At 39.5% G+C, this 19,346-nt stretch overlaps 1 long non-coding RNA gene across 1 annotated transcript in view; it reads right to left on the reverse strand.

Moving 5' to 3' along the window:
• LOC141145834 (uncharacterized) overlaps positions 1-19,346 on the reverse strand; it is a 125,497-nt gene that overhangs the window by 29,124 nt on the left and 77,027 nt on the right. The window contains exon 3 of the long non-coding RNA XR_012244667.1: positions 7,895-8,022. This is a non-coding gene — a long non-coding RNA (uncharacterized lncRNA). The remainder of the gene's footprint in view (positions 1-7,894; positions 8,023-19,346) is intronic.

The raw sequence follows: 19,346 nt of genomic DNA on the forward strand, positions 1-19,346 counted from the left end.
GCACTATAGTGTCTCTTACCAAAAAACATCACTAATTTCTAATGACAATGTATCATGAGGCAGATAAAATGTGATCTCAGTGATGTCAGTAATTCTTAGGTTATTGATACTAAAATGACAAATACATAGCGGGCATCATACTCAGATCAAACTGCATTTGTAAAAAAATAGCAGTGTGTTTTTACCATAGAAGCTTGTATACTGCCCCCTGCCTGCGGCAGGACATTTGGTGGGATATTCTGTGGAACATGTGGGTGGTAGGACTGGATATTTTGTATAGGGTCCCTGCCATATGTTGGAGTGTCCTTAATTTATATCTGGTGTTGGCTGCTAGGCTGTAGCTGGCCTGAGCTTTATTTGTTGTTATCTGGGTTTGTTGGGTTTCCCCTAGGACCAAGATTATTGTTTGCTTCTGCCTGCTACTGTTAAGTGTTCATAAAAAGCTAGAGCAAGAAATTACATTGGGTTTGTATCAGGTTATGAATATATAAATTACCCTGGCCAATCACTGTGGGGTTTATGTCAGCGATGTAGGCTTAGAGAAGGAATAAATATTTGGGTAACCTGTCTAGAAAAGTCCGCTTAACGCCAAGGCTTAGGAGGATATAGTGTTGAAAGGTTCTTGTTTCTCAGTCTCCAACTGGTAATGATGTGAGGCCTGCTACCTGAGGGGGGTATAGCTGCTTAGAGGTTTAGGTTTATGGTTTTAAGGCCCCTTGCCTGAGGGAGGGTGCTAAAGCTAAAAAAAAAGAGACCTGCTTAGTCAATTGCCCATCAGGGCTTAAAGGAAATTTTTACTGTTGTTGGGTCAATAAAATAGAAAAAAAGAAGATTGCCTGTCACTGCCAATGGGTAGTTAAATATCTGGGTGCAGCTCCAGGGCAAATTACCACTAGGAAGGTAGGGGGGCCTCCATAAAATCCAGCAGCTCCTTCGGAAGTCATTGCTACATTTTCAATACAGGGATAAAGTCCTACAGAATGAGAGACACTTGATAACCATGCTAATGTTTATTAAAGCTTGATCATACATCTCATGTGGGTCACAGGAGTGCACTTACTTTTGAGCTTCTGTGATCCAGAATCATCCGACAGCGGGCTAAAGTCTGCTGTCAGCTGACGTCATAGACCAGCTACAGTTTCTGAGAGGATCCAGACAGTGACATTGGGATCCATCCAAATTCCTGACCAACAGTTGGTTCAGCCTCTTAGGGTGCCTCAGAGAGTCTGAGCTAGCTGCTCCCGCCCTGTCTCCTGTATGGCACTCCAGTGAGCACTGGAGGGCCAGAACACAGAGCAGTGGCTAACAGTATCTGCTCTGTGCTCAGAGCAGACCAAAAAAAAATTAGCGATGTGTTTATTTTTTCACTTCCCGCACTTCTCCTAATTGCACAAATTACTAGTGCTAGTGGCATTAGTAAGGGGGTGGTACAGACGTTTCAATTAATACATAAAATTCCTAATTAATTGATATTATGCATTATTAAGTCCTAAAAATAACTGACCAGTTGAAAACTGGCAACTTAAAAATATCTAGTTCAACCAAAAATCTGTTTTTGGAGATGCTAGAGACTTAAATCCCAGCTTAAGGGCCCCAGAGGTGAGTAGGGAGGAGCTTTGGGTTTTTCCCGTGTTTTTCACTTTTGAGAAATCTAATGCCACGTACACACGATCGGAAATGCAGCAAAACTCAGATGAGAGCTTTTTGTCGGAAAATGCGACCGTGTGTATGCTCCATCGGTCTTTTGCTGGCGGAATTCCAGCCAGCAAAAGATTGAGAGCCTGTTCTCTATTTTTCAGTCAGGAAAAGTTCCTATCCGAAAATGCGGTCGTCTGTATGCAATTCAGACACGCAAAAAATCATGCATGCTCGGAAATAATTTGACACCTGCTCGGAAGCATTGAACTTCAATTTCTCGGCTTGTCGTAGTGTTGTACGTCACCGCGTTTTTGACGGTCGAAAGTTCAGAGAACTTTAGTGTGACCCTGTGTATGCAAGGCAAGCTTGAGCGGAATTCCGTCGGAAAAACCATCCAAGTATTTTCTGACGGAAGTTTCGATCCTGTGTACGCAGCATAACACATTTGTTTGTATCTATAGTAGTGGCCAATTAAAACAATGCACTTTCTGACCTCTGACTTGTGTTCAGGTGGCTTAGAAAGGCTGATCACAGGGGTTCTCTTATATGCCAGCCCCCTCCCATTAAAAGCCAGAATTTGCATAAGCTCTTTGTTAGTGTTGAATGAGATATGGAGTAGTTAGGTACAGATCACAGAATGTTTGCAGGGAAAGCTACCTGTTGTTGATTGCAGAAAACTGCTATATTTAAATTGTCATATACACACTCACTAAAGCCAGGTACACACTACAGTTTTTTTTTCATGCAACCCAGCGGGTTGTACTAACCATGCAAGGTTAGTTCATCAATCTCCCCTTCTGAGCTTTTGTGTTTTTACAGGGGGAGGGTCATATTTGAATAGCGCTCTCTGCAATTGGCTATCAATGTTTGTTAAGGACACTGGTGGGTGCAGGCACAGCCGAGTCCTTTACAGCCAATGATGTCACTGGCCCCATTCACTTGCTGGTTAGGAGATTCACACCAGACCCTTATCTGAGCTTGTAGCCTGGCAGTTCAGGAATGAGGAGACAAGCTGTGCCCTCCTTCCCTCTTTAACCATACCAGGCCACATGCCCCTAACGAGGGGGGGGGGGGGGGTTACCCTGCAAGGAGGCTTCCCCTAGCACAGCACCTCATCCACATGTTGATGAGGACAAGGGTCTCTTCCCCACAACCCTGGACCAGTGGGTCTGCAGTGTCTTTCTGGTTCAAATATGGCCTAGTACAGGTGCTTAAAAACTGCGCACAAAGTCAATAGAACATTCTGCAGTCCTTTTTCAGTTAAATAAAAACACTCTAAGTTGATTTATTGATGAAAAGTTTGCTAGTGTTTCTCCTGTTAAAATGCCGGCTAGTACAAGTGCTTAAATACTGTGCACAAAATCTGTACAATATTTTGCAGTCTTTCTTTCAGTGAAAAAAAATACACTCTGATTTAGATTCGTTATGTTTCTGCCCTTCTTATATTAGAGACCATTGGCCTCTCACTACTTAAATAACAATCCCTAATCTTGTTCAATCTGTGCTTTAGAGATGGCATTTTTACCATAAGAAACTCCCTCTTTCTACTCTCACCTACAGGGTGGAAACTCACTTCCCGCCCAGCCTTTTGTAAAATGACGGCCAAGCAGGAGCCTTGGTGGAAGTCACATGACGTCCACCAGTTGCTCACTTTGTATGCCCTAGGGGCACAATCTGTCACTCGCTGTATCCACCGTACACAGCGGAAGACAGATAGTTGTACTGGGTTGGACCTGTACCATGTGATCACTGTGACCAATAACAGCAATCACATGTCAATAGAACACAATGCCTTTCATTCATAGCCATTTATTGTGTACTATTGCGATCTCTGTGATTGGTCAAAGTGATCACATGGTACAGCTAGGGCCAATCACAGTGCCCCTGTACCATGTGATAGGTATGTCTAATCATAGCTATCATAGTTGTACATAATGGCGGCTCTCAGCAAGCCACTGAGAGCCTGAGCCAACCGCTCCCACCCCCTCCACAGCCCAGTGCTCCAGTAAGCGTGGGGGGGGCAGAGCAGACAGCGATGACTGCAAGTCACCAGCTCACAGAGCCCTGAGAACTGGGCGTTCAGCGGTGTTTGATCACTTAGTTCTTAGAGCCGGCGGGGGAGAGGTGCACCATAGAACTGATGCTGCATCCTCCTAGGTAAGTGTGATTTAAAAAAATAAAAATACCAACCTTCCCTTTTAAGGTTTACATATACTTTAAACTGAACAATAGGGGTCTCAGAAAACTAATATATGAATTACATATATTTATTACTTATTGTTTGCTAATGCTGTGGGCACCTGTACCAATTACTGGATGTAACTAAATTAAAGAAACAATGTAACATTTGTGATCTCCACAGATGTAGAGCTTCACTGCTTTTGATATCCCAAACCCGAACTTACTAGAAACAAATTATTATATGCATTATATAAAAATGACAGGCTTTTTACAAAAGAAACCCATTTCCCGACTACTTGCCATTGAAAAGCCCATGTCCAGACTATTTGTGTGAAAAACCCTAACATTAACCGTTCTTTGTAGAAAAATACATTCTTGAATAACCCTGCCCACACAGAGATGAAGTATGGAATATTCAGTTGCCAATAATAAAAATAGGCAGATGACTTACCTAAATGAATGCATCGTTTGTGAGATACTATTATTGAAAAAATATGATTTTTTTAAAAGAAAACAGAATTCATATCATATGTTGTTTTTGTAACTGCAGGAAGAATATGTGAAGTGTAATGACAAATTGATGCATATCTTAAACCCAATCTAGCAGCAATAATGACAGTAGAATGAGTGAAATTCTGTTCTAGAAAGAACAATCTGCCATTTTATAGTTTGACAATCTGCAGTCTGACTAATGCTTGACACAGAAACAATGTCCTGGCTTAGCACAGACACATATTTTTATTTACAATGCCCTGGTTGTTTTATACGTATTAGAGAGAATAGGGACCTTGAAACCAAATGTTTTTTACTTATGTTTCCAGGAGATACAGAACATAAGATTGTCATGTTGAAGCATGGACCTATATTTCCTCACCAGTTTGATGGGGTCATAACATTGTTGACCTGTATTCTAAGCCAGCTTCGGCTCTACAATTACACACTTCAGGGAAAAAGAATTACCATCATCTTTAACAGATACTAGAAGAGGCTGCAAGACAGAAATGTCTGGCTATGTGTCCCAGCTTTTTTGATCTGGTAAATATCAACGACCCATTCTGTTCTGGGCCTACCTTGTGTCCTCCTCCTAAATTGATATGACTGGTGTCCAAGAATATAAGGTGACACACTGATGGGATCCTCAAACCACATAGATCAGAGTAACTGACTTCAAATAGTCAATTTTATTTTTTGTATAAACAGATTTGCTGCAGATCTGGCTTTCAGGTCCTGGCCACGTGATCTTCTTGTTTGTCTATGTATCTGCTGTTCAGAAGAATGGGGTCAATCAAGAAAGGAAAAATGGGGATGTAGCAGCTCTAATCGGGACTTGCTAGATAAGCAGGACTTACTAATACACTATAGCTTTAGCAAGCAGTGGATTTATAAAAGCAAAGGCAAAATAGGTCTAGTTGTATATGTACATCTCCAAGAAAACAGTGATCCAAAATCTGTGATGTAAATTTGCTTAGTCTATATGTCAGGACTTGTATCACCTGAGGGTGGCACTTTTGCTCCCAGATCTGAAGGGCACAGTTCCAGTGGCCACCAGCAGGTGTCCCCAGCAGCCAGCTGACCTTTGTAATTAGGCCCCACCTGATACTGGCTGCTGGGAAGGTATATAATCCCTCACATAGTTGTTATGTGTGCTCCAGTGTTTTGCCTGCTAGCCATATTCCTGCTTGCTGATCCCTTGCAGCTCCAGTACCTTGTATCCCTGCCCGAAGTCCAGCCTGCTATAGAACAAAATATGTTTCATATGTTACTCTGATGCCCCATGAAGATGTTCCTTAGAACGAAATGTACGTTGGGCAGAGAATAGCGATGACATCATCAAGCCCGCCCGGAGCATTGGCAAAGTGATTTGAAATCTGCTCTTATTGCTTTCTGTTTGTGAGTAATTTTACTTGGTTTTATAATAAATCGATATTAAACAGTACCTTATTATGAGATTTATCTTTTCTTTGGTATGATGGTGAGAGTGGATCTAGTGAATAATTATGAAATCATCCTGTGCCATACTATTTCTATGAGAGTGATCTGAGGCACTGTGGGTTGAGAGGCTAAGGAGATTGAACCCATCTATCCATTCATCCATCCATTTCTGTGGGATCTTATCTCATTTAAATGCGGTTTTAGATCTTCTTATAATGTGAGGTCTAAACATATGGTAAGCGCCCTCTTTTTCTCATATAGTGGCTGGTGCACTTTGGATTTATCAAGAATTTTCCTTCATGGTGGACTTTTTTTCAGTTAACACTTGGACTTTCTATTTATTCGTTTAATTTTTTTGTGACATTACAACACTTATCTTTTATGACATACTTACCAGCCCATGAAGTCCAGAGCTACCTTCCAAAATCTTTGCTGCTTATTTTCTGCTGCCATCTTGTATTCGAGAGCCAGATGTCACTTCCTGATTACTTATAGCTGGCCCTTTGTTGAAGTGCCACTGTGCATGTATGAGACTGATAGATTATCCTGAAGCCTCCTAGGATCTGTTATGTATACCTCAAAAGGGCTACGTAATCCGTGCCATAGTGAGGAATGATGGAGCGGGACTGAGCACCAGCAACAAAAAGGTACTGGATTTCCAAAAAAAAATAAGATGTGCAATTGTTTAACAGGAACCAAAGAGGATTTGAATGACGCTCTTTTTGAAGGTCCACTTTAGGGTACGTATTTAGGGGACTTTTGAAGAAATAACTGCAGGTGGGGGGGGGGGTTTAAGGAAAGGGGTTGAGAGGAATGGAGATTAGGACTGGAGAAGAGCTTTAAAAAAATGCTCAGACAGGAGTAAGATCTGGTATCTGGAAAGCCTTTGTCCAAAGATTTCTGGTGGCAAATAAAAATCTTTTTCCAAAGATTTCTGGTGTTGAATAAAACGACTAAAACAAAACTATTGTTCATGTACAGAACTAATATCCTGTAGTTAAATCCCAGAAGAAGTGACAAAGTTGGCCAAGAAAGGAGCTAGGGCACATGTGATAAAATCTTCCAACTAGGGAACGGGTGATTATCTCCTCTGTATTACAGGGTTTTTAATAGGATTCTTCTTATACACTACGTTGAAGGTATAACAAATTCTGCACTGGGCCTGCCATAACTATTATATATAAGCTGTGCAACTATTAGTGCAGTGTTCCTGTAAAAATATATTTTAGGCTCAAATGCAAATGTGAACCAGAGCACCATTAGAGACCACATATATAGTAACGCCTAATATAAACATACACGCAGAATACATGAAATATGTGAACAGTCAAAGTCCCTTCTTGTATCAAAACATTATAATGAGTTAGTCAACCTAGTTGTAGTTGTTGCCTTTGCTAACTCTGTTGCTATACAGTTGCCCCTACAAAGCATTAATGATGTTGTGGAGAATTTATAAACAATTTAAAATGTATAAAAAGCCATTTTTTTTATTGGATAGTGTCTTTTAGTGATGTGATAGACAGGGTTAGAACCTCCTTTGGGTTTTATTGTTGGCTGTGTCCCTGCTAGTGAGATTCACCCTTTTGTTCTGATGACCTCTGTCTCTGGTACAGTGACATTTTCAACTTGTCACAGAAAAAGCAGGATGGCAAACTGTTGGCGCTATATAAATCCTGTATAATAATAATAATAATAATAATAATAGTGGGGAATCTTTCAATGGGCAATCTTGTTCTGATAACAATGGTCCAAGAGAGAATATACCTTCACTGGGACAGGAAATGAAGGGACACAGTCAGAAGGAAAAGAACTTACAGGGATTTTAACCCACCCATTGCATATCCAAGACTGAAAAATGTTTTAGCTTTACTTACACTTTGAGTAAATAGTGGGGTCAATTTTATGTATTCAGTGCTCCAGTTCTAAGCACATCCTATACATGCACACACAATTCATATAGATTGTACTATATAGTCGAATGTTGATTCTGCATTAAACTTTTTAAGCATACAAAATACATCTCACAGTCCTATCTGAATCTTCATATTCTAAAGCTGATTATCTACCATAAATTAAAAATAATGAAATATCTATAGAACATTACTGGACCTCATTCAGAAGGTACTGAACTCTGGTTACCCACCATGGATGATCCCAGATGGAGGCTCTTCTTCCTCATGTCTGCAGTGTCATCGGAGCACACATCAGCTCGTCTCATTTCTAATGCATTCATTTCCTGCTTCTCAGAAAACTCAGACAGATCTTCCTGTGCTGGCAAAATGAGAAAATCAAAATCAATGACTGTCCAGGGATAAACAAGTCTCGTAAACAGCACAGGCGAAGAGTGCGACTATTGAAAAATAAAATAGAAAACATAATGCAATATACGGTCATATTTCTCCTTTCTACTACTGAAAACAATGGTTGTAAATAAATTGTTTTATTAACCAATAAGTATAATAAGGAATAATATAATAATTCATTTACTGGGGCAATTGGACTTCATTGGGCTTCAAGGTTTTCATATGCATTTATTTTTTTAAACCATGATAAGCAAAGAAAATGAACAAGTAGTTTCTAAAAATTATGTCCTAGTATGTCAAAGTACGTTATCTCATTTTTACCCCATCCAATATTCCCTTTAGTGCTGTACAAATATCTCTGAACTAAAAATGTCGTTGATTTGATGAATGGTTTCCACACATTACTGCTTATGAATTGCATGCAAAATCTGCTTTAACAAAGCTTTTTAATGGTAAAAATAAAGATAGAATACCAGTTGAATGAAAATACAGCACATATATCTAATGGGAAATGTGAGCTGGAATGAGCAGGATAATCTTAAAGTAGAAGTAAACCCTTACCGAAAGACATTAGCACCATTTAACTTTTTTTTATTTATTTTTTTTAGAAATAAAATACTAATTTACTCATTCTGTTATTGTCTCTCCTGCAGGCTCTTTACAACCACAGCCCATGTGGTGTACATGCATGTGCTACAGCAAGGACTGCGTGGTATTTCTCAGGGCAGGTTTCTTGATGGTGACAACAATGAACCATTTTTACATAATGTGCATTGAAATAGCCACTTGTGGTCTCCATTGGAAACCCATGTGACAGAGTGATAATGCAAGAGCACAATTTTGGAGGTAAGAACAGGGCATAGTTACTCTATAACATGAAGTGCCTGAAAAACACCTTTATAACAGGATCACCATAGCTCTCAACTGTTCCTTTTTTGGAGGGACTGTCCCTGTTTTTGTCCCTCATGCAGCCTCAGCTGTTCCTCTTTTTGGTCTGATGTGTACATCGCAATACAAAAATATTATTCTGCACTAAACATTTTACTAAACCTCTATATTACTACATGTATTATTTTGAAAAGCCAGTATAAAGGAAAAATACAGGGTTCCCCCAAAAATGTATACACATGAATGATGATTATAAAGTCAGTATTTTTTTTTACTATACAGTTTACTTTCAAATTTTAAAATAAAATATATAAATGTATTTATTTATACTTAGGACCCATTCTCAAACTGATGACCATTCTGGTCCAGGCATCGCTGATAATGTGAAGTAATAGAATCACAAACATTGAGAATCATTTTGTTTGCTATTTGAAGCTTATTCTCTTTTCAGTGGCTGCTCTTAATTCATTAAAGGTTGATGGCCCTCCAGCTGTTGTGAAACTACAAGTCCCATAAAGCATTGCAAGGCTGCCAGTTACAAGCATGACTCCTACAGGCAGAGGCATGATGGGATTTGTATTTTCGCAACAGCTGGAGGTCTGCCAGTTTGAGACCCCTTGGGATAGACCCTCGAGATTTGCTTGCACTCTGTACCCCACTGGGAAGATTCAGCCTTCTATTTGTCCTTGTGACCATTGCCATTGAGACAGTAAGTCAGAATTAGGATGAAATCCAACATTTTAGAGCTGTCACCAGAGCAAGAGGTGAAGGACACAGATAGAAAAAAATAATCTGATAGGGAATGTATTGCTTCCCTGCTCTTTTCACAACAACAACAACAAAAATTGGGCTATAAATACATTTTAATAGCAAATTTTCCCGAAATATGGATACCGTACCAATTTGTCTCTTGCAAATTCAGTTAAAGTTTATTGAAGTGCCAAATATAAAAACTCAACCAAGGATGTTTGTGAGGGGCAGTTTTCAGCATTGTGAGTAATTTGCATAAAGCCCCAATCTACATTTGTAGTTTACCTCCCTAAAGTTGAACGTTTGGCCAGTAAACAAAGCTAGTTACCGCTGGAAGGATGCTTTCTTAGTTTTGGTTCTTTAAAGAGAATCAGTCAAGGAATGAATATGAGGGCTGCTGTTGACTTGTTTATCATACATGGTTTGAGGCTGCTATAGTTATCTGTGCAGCATTAATAGTGGGTCACTTACTGGGAGCAAGCATGTGTATACCGGGTGTGCTAAAATAGGTCAAGCGATCATCAAGTAGTAAATCCAGTTATGGGGTGACAGACCTAGTAGCATGTGCCCTACATTTCTATCTTGATGGCTACTTTTAACAGCTGAAACCAGTTGTAGCTTGCAGATTCAGGACCCAGTGGGGTTGATTATTAAAGGCAGATAGGCTGCACATCTTACAAAGGAAATTAACCCTAGCTTAGTGGAATGTGGTGAACATTTACTTTGCATACAATTCACAATCACTTGCAAGCAAAAAAAAACAAAAAAAAACATAGATTTTCTCTGGCACATGATGGAAGTCAGCAGAGGGTCACCTATTTCACCAAGCTAAGCGAAAAGTCAGTAGAGGGTCACCTATTTCACCAAGCTAAGCGAAAAGTCAGCAGAGGGTCACCTATTTCACCAAGCTAAGTGAAAATTCCTTTGAAAAGTGAACAGCTTATTTTCCTTTAGTAAATTAATCTCAAAACATGTTTTAAAGGGAGGTATCTGCAATACAAAGTAACAAACCCAACTTAATTTTTCCATGGTGGGTAACTGCTATGGGAAGTAATGGGAGTACTTTTCTACTTTGAGTCCACATTGTACAGTTATCCAAGCCACACTCGAAAAAACAAAACCTGACCAACACGCAAACACAGGAAAGCTTTGTTTTATATCTGAAGTAGGATGCAAACATGTCAGTGGGTATTAAAAGTATAGTGTTACAACAGAGAAAAATTGCAGTAAAAAGCAAGATGGTTCATTGTTATTCATACTTAATTTAAGGTGTAACTTGTAATTATGCAGTTATAATTATTCCTGAAGCTGTGACTGCAGTTCTGAGGTGAAAAATGTCTAAAACTTTTACACATATACTTGACATTTTGTGGCTGTTGTCAAGTGCATTCGACTAATGAAATGGTTGAAATCAAGGGCAGAATTTCTGAGAAATTATAGAGAGATGACAAAATGACATACTAAATGCAGAAATCAGATGAAATTCATTTAAATGCACTCACTAAAAAAATTGTGACCTAATAAATATCACAATTTTCACAGAGGGGTTGTTGCTGTCCATCTCCTGCCACCCCTCGTACAATCTCCCCTACAGCCAACACTCCTTTTAGTCACATCCATCCTTACTGTCAATAAAGTCCTCAGACAAAAAACAGATAATATTTATGTATGTAACAACACTTTGGCCTTGTTACTATACATTGCTGAGCCTGGTAAAGCAAGGCACTTTCTCTATTGAAACCAATGGCAGCTCTGTACAACTATTAGTACAAGCAGAATGTGTATAAGCTGAAGTAAGTTTTGCTGTTTAGTAAAACAAGTCTAATTGAGGATGACCAGGTCCACTAGGCCCACACCTGCCTACAACTAAACACAGACCAGCCCTTATTGTAAATGCTAGAATAACCAGATAACATTTCCAGTCTACCTTAACCACTTCAGCCCCGGAAAATTTTACCCCCTTCCTGACCAAAGCATTTTTTGCGATTCATCACTGCATCGCTTTAGCTGACAATTGTGTGGTCCTGCGATGTTGTACCCTAACAAAATTGACGTCCTTTTTTTCCCACAAATAGAGCTTTCTTTTGGTGGTATTGGATCACCTCTGTGGTTTTTATTTTTTGCGCTATAAACAAAAAAAGAGTGACAATTTGGAAAAAGAAGCAATATTTTTTTACTTTTTGTTATAATAAATATCCCGAAAAATATATAAAAGAATGAATTTCTTTCTCAATTTAGGCTGATATGTATTCTTCTACATATTTTTGGTAAAAAAAAATCACAATAAGCGTATATTGATTGGTTTGCGCAAGTTATAGCATCTATAAAATAGGGGATAGATTTATGGGATTTTTTTAATTAAATTTTTTTTTATTAGTAATGGCGGCGATCTGCGATTTTTATCATGACTGCGACATTATGGCAGACACATCGGACACTTTTGACACTATTTTGGGACCATTGTCATTTATACAGCGATCAGTGCTATAAAAATGCACTGATTACTGTGTAAATGACACTGGGAAAGGGTTAAACACTAGGGGGCGATCAGGGGGTTAAGTGTGTCCTAGGAATGTGTTCTAACTGTAGGGGGGATGGGCTACCACTGACATGACAGCGATCACTGCTCCCGATGACAGGGAGCAGTGGATCTCTGTTATGTTGCTAGGCAGAACAGGGAAATGCCTTGTTTACAAAAGGCATCTCCCCATTCTGCCTCTCCTCACTGCAATCGGATATGGTCCAGCGGCGTGCAGCAGGCGCGTGCGCCCGATAGGGGGCAAATTCAAAGGGACGTACAGGTACGCCCATTTGTCTGCCTGTGCCATTCTGCTGACGTACATCTGTGTGCGGCGGTTGGCAAGCGGTAAAGCAGCCCATACATGGGTCGAATTCTGAAAGAATTTTCTTACGAAAATCGCAACTAAGAATTTTCGATTGAATTTCACACCATTCGCAGCAACGGACGTTTTTCGTGCGACCATCAAATTTAAGTGATCAGGCAAAAAATATAATCAGAAAAAAAATGTGCATGAGTGCAAGAAAAGAAAATTACCAGAAAGAAAAGAAGATTCCCGGCCACGAAAATTATTTTGTGTAGCAGCATGAGGTGAAATTGAAGACTTGGTTGGTCAAATTTCTAAATCAATGGTGGCACCATCGGCTCACAAAATGCACAAAATTTCTGATTTTCAAAAGAAAAATTTGTTTGGGATTCAACCCATGTATGGCCTATATTACTTTGTCCTTTCATATTACAGGTGTCACTAAGTACAAAGAAACAGGTCATAGTAAGAACATCCTGAAAGTTAAACTCAAGTCCTGAAATGTTGGTTTCATTTTGGTTTTCAGATGCTAAAATGCAGCAGATAGCAGGAGTGAAAGACTTGGCAATCAGCTGTAATGTACAGAAGCTAGAGGGTTGCCTTCAGACTGTATCAGTTCTAGCCATTGTTCCCAGAATTTCAGTTGTGGCTATGAAGAGCCATAGTGCTACCCTTCCTACTCAGTGTTTGCCTATGAAACCCAGTGCTGTCTAAATATGCCCTTGTGTAATATCCTGACACATATGGATTTCTGTCTTTTTTAACTCTTCAAAAGTGGTCCTGACTTCAAGCATTTTGATTGTATTGATTATAAAAGAAGCATTTTGTTTGTTCTGTTTGAAAAACCTGCTGATCTTGAGCACGAGCCAAATGTCTTTGTTTTATTTATAAGCATTATTAAACTCAAAAGCAGACATGCAATATATTGCAGCTTATCAACCCTAAAGGCCCGTACACAAGACGATTGGAAGAAAAAAATTATTGATACGTATATTTATAGGTAAAGTTGAACCAGTGAATATCCTATAGTCTCTTGGGGGATCAGGAAGGATTTTTTTCCCCGTGTTTGAGCAAATTGGATCATGCTTTAATGGGTTTTTTTTTTTGCCTTCCTCTGGATCAACCATGGGCATAGGATTGTATATACAGTGGGGATGGAAAGTATTCAGACCCCCTTAAATTTTTCACTTTTTGTTATATTGCAGCCATTTGCTAAAATCATTTAAGTTCATTTTTTTCCTCATTAATGTACACACAGCACCCCATATTGACAGAAAAACACAGAATTGTTGACATTTTTGCAGATTTATTAAAAAAGAAAAACTGAAATATCACATGGTCCTAAGTATTCAGACCCTTTGCTCAGTATTTAGTAGAAGAACCCTTTTGATCTAATACAGCCATGAGTCTTTTTGGGAAAGATGCAACAAGTTTTTCACACCTGGATTTGGAGATCCTCTGCCATTCCTCCTTGCAGATCCTCTGTTCTGTCAGGTTGGATGGTAAACATTGGTGGACAGCCATTTTTGGGTCTCTCCAGAGATGTTCAATTGGGTTTAAGTCAGGCTGGGCCATTCAAGAACAGTCACGGAGTTGTTGTGAAGCCACTCCATTATTTTAGCTGTGTGCTTAGGGTCATTGTCTTGTTGGAAGGTAAACCTTCGGTAAACCTTCGGCCCAGTTTGAGGTCCTGAGCACTCTGGAGAACGTTTTCTTCCAGGATATCCCTGTCCTTGGCCGCATTCATCTTTCCCTCGATTGCAACCAGTTGTCCTGTTCCTGCAGCTGAAAAACACCCCAACAGCATGATGCTGCCACCACCATGCTTCACTGTTGGGACTGTATTGGACAGGTGATGAGCAGTGCTTGGTTTTCTCCAAACATACCGCTTAGAATTAAGGCCAAAATGTTCTATCTTGGTCTCATCAGACCAGAGAATCTTGTTTCTCACCATCTTGGAGTTCTTCGGGTGTTTTTTAGCAAACTCCATGTGGGCTTTCATGTGTCTTGCACTGAGGAGAGGCTTCCGTCGGACCACTCTGCCATAAAGCCCCGACTGGTGGTGGGCTGCAGTGATGGTCGACTCTACAACTTTCTCCCATCTCCCGACTGCATCTCTGGAGCTTAGCCACAGTGATCTTTGGGTTCTTCTTTACCTCTCTCACCAAGGCTCTTCTCCCCCGATAGCTCAGTTTGGCCGGACGGCCAGCTCTAGGAAGGGTTCTGTCCCAAACGTCTTCCATTTAAGGATTATGGAGGCCACTGTGCTCTTAGGAACATTAAGTGCACCAGAAATTTTTATGTAACCTTGGCCAGATCTGTGCCTTGCCACAATTCTGTCTTTGAGCTCTTCCTTTGACCTGATGATTCTCATTTGCTCTGACATGCACTGTGAGCTGTAAGGTCTTATAAAGACAGGTGTGTGGCTTTCCTAATCAAGTCCAATCAGTATAATCCAACACAGCTGGACTCAAATGAAGGTGTAGAACCATCTCAAGGATGATCAGAAGAAATGGACAGCACCTGAGTTAAATATATGAGTGTCACAGCAAAGAGTCTGAATACTTAGGACCATGTGATATTTCAGTTTTTCTTTTTTTATAAATCTGCAAAAATGTCAACAATTCTGTGTTTTTCTGTCAATATGGGGTGCTGTGTGTACATTAATGAGGAAAAAAATGAACTTAAATGATTTTAGCAAATGGCTGCAATATAACAAAGAGTGAAAAATGTAAGGGGTCTGAATACTTTCCGTCCCCACTGTATGTATTTTTTTCCCTTCTGTTGGTTGAACTGGATGGACTTGTGTCTTTTTTAACCAGACCAATTATGAACTATGATTATCTAAACGTTAGTACAGGGTTTTCAACTTCCGATTTTGATTTTTCGGATGACAAAAACTGAAGGTGCCGGCTAGAAATGTTTCATCGTAAGTGAACTCAACATCCGATTTTCGTTTAATATGTACAATAATTGTACGGGAATAACTGAAAAGAAATAATGTGCATGCTCAGAAACATAGAATAACCCTACACTTCCTCTTGTATTACATAGCTATGTTTGCCTACGTTTGCCTTTGTCGACCTAGAATTTTTATAAAGTCTATACCATTCCGACTACATCATGAAATGCCCATTTGTGGAAAATCAAAGGATCGGTCATCCGATTTTCTCATAGTGTGTACTAGGCTTTAGATGCAGTGGCTGCATTCATTTTCTTTTTTTTAAATTTCTTTTTCTTTGTTTCACCTGGGGATATGCCAGTAACACACTTCCTGTCTTAGGGTGTCTGCATTCTGGATGAAGTAATAAAGCAGACATCTTTGGACAGCAGTGTCATCTGTCTGGCGAGAGGGTGGTGTTAGACTAGCAGATTTAGGTGGACTTGACTAACACATTGAAGCTAAACTCCATCTAACACTTATAAGTAGCTACAGCAGAAAATTGTTTTTTTTTTTCCTTTAGGGATAAAGGTTTTACATAAATGAATAAAAGCTGACCATTGTAAGCACCCCTGTCATTTGGTAAATGGTTTGTCCTAACCCACTTTGTCTGATTAGCTTGGTCTGGGAAAGTAAGCTGAAAAATAACAGACCTACTGGCTAGTTCGCCAGGTAAAAATGAATGCAGCCACCACATCTAAGAATTGGTAAACTGTAAAGTAATACCTTTTTGTTTTTGGGTTCAGGAAGGAAAAATGATCTTGGAAGTATATCTTTGTTTATATTTCCCAGATGTCTTTCTCCTACATTTAAATGTACATGCATTTACAGACAATTGCATGGACACAATAAAATGTTGTTTTTGAATACCTTCTACTGCTGGAAGACCTTGAGTGCCTTAGCATTGACTTGTTGATATTTTAATATTGGATGTTTTAGATTCCTAGATAGGCCCAGTTGTGACAGGTTGTGACAAAGTAGTCTAATGAACAGCATACATTTCTGAACATGACAAGATGTTCTCAGCACACTCAGCACACCACTATTATCCTGTAGTCATACAAAAATACATATTGATTGCTTAGAAAGGAAATCTGTGAAAAGTGTAGGACAAGTCCATTTACAAGCGTGGTGCCAATTAGGTTAAACAGTGCAGCTAAGTAACAACTTATCAGGTTGCATGAAATCACAGCAGTACAATTTCATATCCAAAGTGTACAGTATGTATGGCCCAAACGTTTTAGGTTCTTTTTAGGTTTAGATAGAGTAGGGAAGTATTATACCCCGTAAATTATTTGTTGCTGTCTGCATTACATTAGAAAGTTTTCAGTTCACTTCCTGTCCAGGAGACCAACAGGAAGTAGGACTAAATCTCTACAAAGTGAGAGGCATGTTTTCACCAGAAGAGGTGTTCCAAACTTCTTGATTTGATGACAACTAAAATTTTGGATTTGCTATCACTTTCTGTCTTGATGATAATAGTCAGCAGAACACATAGAGAGAGGGAATCTCCCTAGCAAGGACAAAGGCAGTAATAAAAACCTGACAGGGATCCTCTCTACTCTAGTCTGTTTAACACGAAAAAAACAAAAAACGCTTTGGTTATAGATACACTTTATTGTCACTCAGCACACTGAGCTCACACCTCATTTATTTTAGCCTTTTCTGGTGATGGTGTTATAGGGACAGGAAGTGAATAGACATTTCTCCATTTGGGTACCCGGGCAGCGATAAAAATCACTTTTTTTTTTAATAGAGTACAGAAGGATTACAACTCCTGGGAGGCATCTACTGTATTTCTGTCTCCTTCTATCTGTCTATTCCCCTACATTTATGTCTTTGTATTACAGGGGTAAAAATGGTCTAAAAAAATCTGCCATCTAATGGCATCACAGTGAGAAATACAAGATTGACAGACGTTCTAATGCTTCTCCACTTAAATTTGAAATGAAAAGATTTGGAATGGGTTTAAACTTTAAATATGCCAGCCCTGTAGCAAATGCCAGAGCAAAGCAAAATACTATTCTGGGGTAGTCACTGCTCTACGCTTCTTGCTGTACCACCTGAAATGCTGGACAGGTACCTGGACAAATCCTTGAATCATAATGCCTTCAACTTTGTTTGTCCTGAACCTTGAACTCTTTGCTCCTCCCATGAACTTCCTGTTTGCCAGATTATTGTGACCTCTCCAGCCAGTATCTCACTTTTCTTTTTACTTCTGCTGTCTGTATCTTTACTACCACTCGTTACTGACCTTTGACTTGTTTACTGACTACGCTTCTTACTTGCTATATCCACTACTGGACCCCGGGCTTGCTTAACCCCTGGTGGGACGATCCTGAGGTGTGTGACCTGGTACTTACATGCAGCTACACCCATCTCCACCATCAGGAGCTCTGGTGAACACTGGTTAGTACTTAGACTCCGCACCTCAGGTGAGCCTGCGTTTATTGCCAAGGCTTGTATACCAATCCTGCTGGTTGGTGGGAGTCCCTCTACTGCTATAGCTGCTGGTCTCTGAGCCTGACCCCTGACTGTGACAGTGGGACTTGACTGTGGGGATGTACTCGGGTTGCAATCACATGCAGGAGGACCAACCTGAACTGTTCTCTTGAGGTTTAATTTTTTTTGGTGGGGGCACTGGTCTGTGATCTACCCCTTACGTATATGAGAATCCCTTGCAGTGTATGGACACCTTTCAGTACCTCTGAACTCCTAATGAAACCTCCAATGAAATGTGTTTAGCAACACCACCCCTAGACTGCTATGTAGTAGGGATGGTGGATGGATAATAAGACAACAATATGACAACAAGATGTGATTGATAATGTGTATATATGAGTATAATAGTGGATGCATATAATACACTTATACATACTGTATATATATCCTCAGTTGGCAGGTGGCTTCTCAGAGGTCTGTATACTCCTATTACTATACATAAGGAGGGATGGGGAACTATTGTGACATGTTTTATGATGGATTTTTAATGTGTATGATATATGTTCTAAACATGTTGAACTACCTTGTAGCAAAAAAAGTTTAGTGTTGCTTGCTTGAAGGTGGCATCTGGAACGTCAAGTTTCTTGTCAAGTTTTGGACACTGCTCTATTCTAGCCAAGCTTCAACATTGTTACCGAACAAACCCTTGTAGGAATCTTGAAATGTTTCAGCCATTTTGTATACTTATAAAGAATTACTCAGGGCCTTAGTACAATTCAGCTATTTCCTCCAAATTATTTCATCTCCAAATATTCAGTAAAGTTTTTGAATTAGAACACCTCATATCTTCAGCCTGCTTTTAGCCATGGAGCATTGGTATCTGAATTGTAGTTCAGGACAACAGGAGGGCCTTATTGTCAAGCCTAGAGTATAAATCAATAGATTTAAGCAAAGCAGAGCAGATAATGGGAGGATCATTATAACGATATGGGGCTATGCTCATTGCAGTTACCTATGGTTTTGTAACCTTTTTCCTTGTGCCAGACAAATGCTTAGACCTAATAGGAAATCACTAGAATTATCCAGAAATATTGGAGAGGCAAGCTCCTACAGGAGACGTTTAATGATAAGAAGTCATTTGGTTATAGAAACAAAAGGAGGATGCATCTACTATGACTCCCTGAAGGCTGGAGACAGCATAATGAAATATATGAAGTAGAAAGATAATAAGATAAAAAAAATCTATTATCAGAACCAGTCTCTTTATAATGGATGGATGCACTTTCATTTTGTGTCTGGGGGATATGGCTTCTAGATACAATTAGAAAAAATCTAGAATTCTTGTTCAGATGAGGCATCATGTGCCTCCATCAGCCCTTCTCCTGACATTTAATAACCCCTATACCAATGACAGGATGAGAAACACATTTAATGTTTTAATGTTAA

The sequence above is a fragment of the Aquarana catesbeiana genome, linkage group LG05, assembly GCF_042186555.1.
Source record: "Aquarana catesbeiana isolate 2022-GZ linkage group LG05, ASM4218655v1, whole genome shotgun sequence".
Lineage (NCBI taxonomy): Eukaryota > Metazoa > Chordata > Amphibia > Anura > Ranidae > Aquarana > Aquarana catesbeiana.